The 6,121-nt window shown below is 32.6% G+C and overlaps 1 pseudogene; it reads left to right on the forward strand.

The window, feature by feature from the left end:
• The first annotated feature begins 282 nt into the window (after positions 1-282).
• On the forward strand, positions 283-5,663 carry LOC142178392 (uncharacterized; annotated as a pseudogene).
• Positions 5,664-6,121: the final 458 nt, after the last annotated feature.

Genomic DNA, 6,121 nt, shown 5'->3' on the forward strand with positions numbered 1-6,121 from the left:
CTTTTTATAAAAGTTTTAGAAAGATCTTATAAAGACGGGAGTGGCAATATTACTAAAGCCATTTATCCTCCTCAAGCACCTTTTGTTTTACCTAATAATACAGGTATTACTTTTACTGCATTTCGAAAATTTATTGATGAAGATGTTGCTGCAGTCAGCATCGCAAAAATTAATAAATTAATTTTTTAAAATAATTATTTGAGCTTATATGTTAAAGTTTTGGGAGAACAGATTAGTTTTCTTGATAAAAAACTTGAAGATTTAACAGTTTTAATAAAAGATATGAGTACTAGCAAGAAAATAACTGATATTGCCTCTACTTCAGGAAGTAAATCAGGACCTCAAATTGTTGTTACTCATATTCAAAGACCTCCTGAGATTCAGGATTTTAAATTTAAATCTTTTAATGATTTAGAAGAACTTCTTGATAAAAAGTTATCCGGTTTGAATATCAAACCTATTGATTTATCAAAAGATTTTGCTGATAAAATGGAGGCTACTTTTGATTATAAAAATAATATTTTTGTTAGAGTTTAATAAACTCAGAAGTTATCCCAAAAAGAATAGTAAGTTTGCGGATAGCAGATATGCTGATAAACCCAGAATGCAAACTTATTATTATAATCGTCCTACTCCTCAAGATGTTTTAATAGAGGAACGTGATTGGAATCAGACTAATACGTCTTACAGTGGTTCCGAAATTTATGAATGGAATTTTGATGGTTTGACTGATAGACAATTAACTATTCTTGTACATAGAATGCTTATGTATGCAACTATCTGTAAAAATATAAAAAATACAGATAGAAATATTTGCAGAATAATTGTTGCAGGTTTTACTGGCCAACTGCGTGGCTGGTGGGACAATTATTTGACTGTCAAAGATAGGGCAATGGTTATTAACTCTAAAACCATTGACGAAGGAGTTGATAACTTAGGCATGGCCCTAGTAGCAAATAGAGAAGATGCCGTTTATACCCTTATTCTTACTATTTTAGAACACTTTAATGGTAGATTTACCAACCAGAATGAGACTGTTCGTACTTTCCTTAATAGCCTTAGATGTAAGACTTTAAGTGAGTTCAGATGGTATAAAGACACTTTTATGAGTAGAGTGATGGAACTACCAGAAAATAAGCTTGAACATTGGAAGGCTAAGTTTATAGATGGCCTTCCCTCTTTATTTGCTGAAAGAGTTAGAAAGATTTTAAGAGGTAGTTATGGTGAAATTCCATACAGAGACTATACATATGGTAAATTGATAGGAATTTGCACACAGGAAGGATTAAATCTGTGCAATGAATTAAGATTATCCAGACAGCTTAAGATGGATAAGCTTAAAGAAAAATCCCAGTTAGGAGATTTTTGTGCTCAGTTTGGATTACCAGATACTTCTACTCATAAGAAGAAGAAACATAAGTATCATAGATACCCTAACCAAGACAGTCCTTATAGGAGAAAGAGATCTAGATATAGATCCAAAGAAGAACGAGAAGCTAAGAAAGCCCATCGTAAGGCCACTAGATTTACCAAAAATAGGTCTAAGAGAGATCTAGCTGACATTAAGTGTTATAAGTATGGTAAATTTGGCCATATAGCTCCGAATTATAAGCTTCAAAAGCTGAAAACCTTAGGACTAGACGATGAGTTACATGATAAGGTTTATGATTTGTTATACACTTCTGGATCAGAATCGGATTATTATTATTCTGAGTCAGAATCCGAAGCTGAAATAGATTTACTTGATTTATCTGATAGTGATAAAAATGTTGATAATACTTGTACAACTTGCAAAGGTGATACATGTGCTTGTGATAATGAATTTTATAAATTACAATCACAATTTGAAAATTTGAATATGAAAACTATTATATCTGATAATGTGATAGAACTTTTAAAAGAAGTTACTGATGAAAAACTTCGTGAAAAAATTATTAATTTGGCTGCTAGTTCAAGTTCTAATTTTGTAAAACCTTTTGAAAAAGAATTTGAATATTCCCCGCCTTATTCTTTACTGGAGGTTAATAACCGTCTGTTAAACAAAAATACAATTCCAGCAAGAGATTCTTCTTTCGATGATTTAAAAGTTGAAGTTGAAAACTTGAAACGAGAGATCAAATCTCTTAAACAGAATCAGATGATTTGTGATCATAGGATTACTCAGATTGAAAAAATCAATTCTCCAGCTGAGAAATCTAATGATAAAAACATAGGTATTTCTGAAAATAATATTGAAGAAAAACCTATTAGTTTTAATCCTAAACATGATATGTTTTTAGGAATGACACAAATTATTACTGCTCATAAATGGTATATTAAATGTACTATTCTCATTGATAATAGTTTTTCTATTACAAACATTGCCATGATTGATAATGGAGCAGATGTTAGCTGTATTCAAGAAGGTTTAATACCTACGAAATATTTTTAAAAAATTACTCATATGGTTAGATCTGCATCCGGATATGCTTTAGATATAAAGTATAAGCTTTCTAATACGGGTATTTGTCAGAATAAAATCTGTATTCCTCACTTTTTTTTCTTGGTAAAAAACCAGTTATACCCTCCAATTATACTTGGAACACCGTTTATTAATGCCATTTATCCTTTTACTAGCATAGACTCGAAAGGTTTTACTGCTCATTATAAAGATAAAGAGATTAGTTATACTTTTGTTATTGATCCAGTAACTAGAGATATTAATGCTTTAATTGATATGAAGCAAAAACATGTTGATTCTTTACAATTAGAATTGTTTAGTATGAATATATTTGATACTTTGAATTCTACTAAAGTACAGAAAAAAATCAAATTGATTTCCGAACAGATTGCTATTGATATTTGTGCTGAGCATCCTAGTGCTTTTTGGAATCGAAAAAAGTATATTGTCACTCTTCCATATGAAGACAATTTCTCTGAGGATGATATTCCTACTAAATCTCGACCTTGTCAGATGAACGCAGAATTGGTAGAATTTTGCAAAAAAGAGATTGATAGCTTGCTACAAAAGGGTTTGATAAAACCCTCAAAATCTCCTTGGTCTTGCACAGCTTTTTATGTTAATAACGCAGCTGAAAGGGAACGTGGTATTCCTAGATTGGTCATTAATTATAAACCCTTGAATAAATATTTGAAGTGGGTTAGGTATCCTATTCCTAATAAAAGAGATTTATTGTCTAGATTATATGATGCCAATATATTTTCAAAATTCGATTTAAAATCTGGATATTGGCAGATTCAAATATTTAAAGAGCATACTTATAGAACTACTTTTAATGTCCCATTTGGGCAATATGAATGGAATGTTATGCCTTTTGGTTTGAAGAATGCCCCTTCAGAATTCCAAAACATTATGAATGATATTTTCAACCCCTATCTAGACTTCATCATTGTTTATATCGATGACATTTTGGTATTTTCCAAAACACTTGAAATGCATATTAAGCATTTAGACATTTTCAATAGAATTGTTATACAAAATGATTTGGTTATCTCAAAACAAAAAATGAGTTTATTCCAAACTAACATTCGTTTCTTAGGACATTATATTTGTCAAGGAAAAATTACTCCTATTCAAAGATCGATAGATTTTGCTTCAAAATTTCCCGATGTTATTACTGATAAGACTCAGTTACAAAGATTTTTGGGAAGTTTAAATTATATTTCGCCTTTTTATAAAGATTTGTCGCGTGATTTAGCCCCCTTATATGATAGGCTAAAAAAGAATTATAAAAATCCTTGAACTGATAGTCATACTACTTTGGTTAAAAATATTAAGCAACGTGTTAAATCTTTACCTTGCTTAACTCTTGCTAGTCTTGCATGGCAAAAGATTATAGAGACTGATGCGTCTAATTTTGGTTACGGAGGGATTTTGAAACAGATTAATCCCAATGATAAACATGAATATCTGATTAGATTCTACTCTGGTAAATGGTCTGAAGCCCAGAGAAAATACGCTACTGTGGCACATGAAATGTTAACCATAGTAAAATGTGTTTTAAAATTTCAGGACGACTTATACAATCAAAAGTTTTTGATAAAAACTGACGCACAATCTGTTAAATATATGTTTAACAAAGACTGTAAACATGATGCCTCAAAAATGATATTTGCTAGATGGCAGGCTCAGTTAGCCCCTTTTGATTTTGAAATATAATATAAAAAGGGAATTGATAATTCTCTGCCAGATTTCTTATCCCGTGAATATTTACAGGATGGAACCCCCCTGGGGTAGGGGAAGAGGAAGATATTGGGGAAGATCATCCCCATAGTCCAGAGGAAGATCATCACCTTCGGGATCGTCATACGGATCCACATCAAACTCCCCAGTTATACAAATGGAAAGAAAGAGTTCAACCAATGAGAGGATATCTCTCAGCGAAGAATCATCGATCGGACCATCTGTCCATCTGAAAGATATTCCAGAAGATAGCCCGTTATACGCACATTTGCAGGCCTATTTGATTGCTCAAAAATAGAAAGATAGTTCTGCCAAGCAAAGTGATATTTTTGCTTCCATTACAAAAGATGACAATGATGATATCAAGTCATATAAGAAAGTGTCTAAAAAAGAAATAATATTTATTTTAGAAAACTCTGACATTTAGAGAAAAGAAGAGCCGTGGAAGATATTCCAAATGTATTTAATAAATGGGTTATACTATCCGGGTGAGTCATACAAAACCCGCTCCTATTATAAAACAATATTAACCAGTACTGGCAGTGCAGATTTTCAGCACTTTTCTGGGTATAGCACAGACAAGAGCGTTTATAACTTCTCGAAGATTATAATTAAACAGATTATATCTGTTAAAGATTGGGGTATATTCACAATGAAAGAAAGGCAGATAAGCCTTAACAAATCTAGAATGAATTTTACTTATTGGGATTATATCCAGGCATTTGATAAAGTATTATACTACAATAATGATCGACACAAACATACCTGGTTTATTAAAGTATGTGCAAAGATATTTGCAGAGGCTGTTCCTAATTGGTTTCTGAACTGGTGGTCATACCACGGTCCAACAATAAAAATTTTACCAGATCCATTTCTCAGATTATACAAAGAATGGATAAAAATTTTCCCTTTTTTAAACAACTTATATCACTCATATCATATATGTTACCCAGATAAAATTAATCAGATTTATTTCTTTCTGGAATTTTCTATTCCCTAGATACACAAATGGAATCCAGAAGTCGGATTCACCGAAGAACAAGTCTCATGCTTATACAGGACTTTTTACAACAACTTTTGGGACAAGTTAATGAAGAAGGATCCCAAAACGAAGACTTTATATGGTCAAGAACTCTTGGATTCAATCGAAATAAAAATTCAAGAGTATTCTAGCCAACCTCAGAAAGAGGTAATTGATGACAGTTCAGTAAGGCATATTGCCAGAAGAATTTCCTTTCAAGAAGGAGATAAAGCAGAGATGATTAATAACTACTTGGAAGAGGTCAAAAGAAATTTACTTCATTCCATTAATCAATATGAGAAATCAGACACTTCTATGCAGAGTGAAACCAGCAACGATGATATCGCTGAAGATTCTCAACCTTTTGAATCAGAGAAAATACTGTCTGATGAAGATTTGCATAATACAGAAGAATTCATCCGCAAAATGAAAGAAGCGGAAAAGAGACCAGCACAGTGAAACAGCTGGACCCCACTCAACCAGTGAAGCCGCCGGACCCACATCACAGTGAAGCCGCCGGACCCACTCAAACAGTAGATACACTGTTCATCAACAGTAGATACACTGTTTCAACAGTAAAAATACTATTTTGTATAGTAAAAACGCTGTAACAGGGACCCACAGGACCCACTTTTTACTGTTCATAGATTCCTTTCTTTTTCTATTTATAAGATTCATTCGTTCAGAAGAAAAAGGAGCGAACCGAGACCCTCTCTCTCTAGAATTCTCTCTCTCTCTCTTCAAGTGTAATTAAGAGTTTGTAGTTTGAAGTTTTGTAACAGAAGAACAAGTAAATAAAGTTTTCAGTTCTTCATCTTCAGGGCCTTGCATCTTGGCCACAAGGTACACATTTCTTTCTTAGTTAGTTTTTCTTCTAGTCTCTCCTCTCTGGCCGTGACGATGTCCGGCTAAGAGAC

Source organism: Nicotiana tabacum, chromosome 24 (assembly GCF_000715075.1).
Source record: "Nicotiana tabacum cultivar K326 chromosome 24, ASM71507v2, whole genome shotgun sequence".
In the NCBI taxonomy this organism is placed as follows: domain Eukaryota; kingdom Viridiplantae; phylum Streptophyta; class Magnoliopsida; order Solanales; family Solanaceae; genus Nicotiana; species Nicotiana tabacum.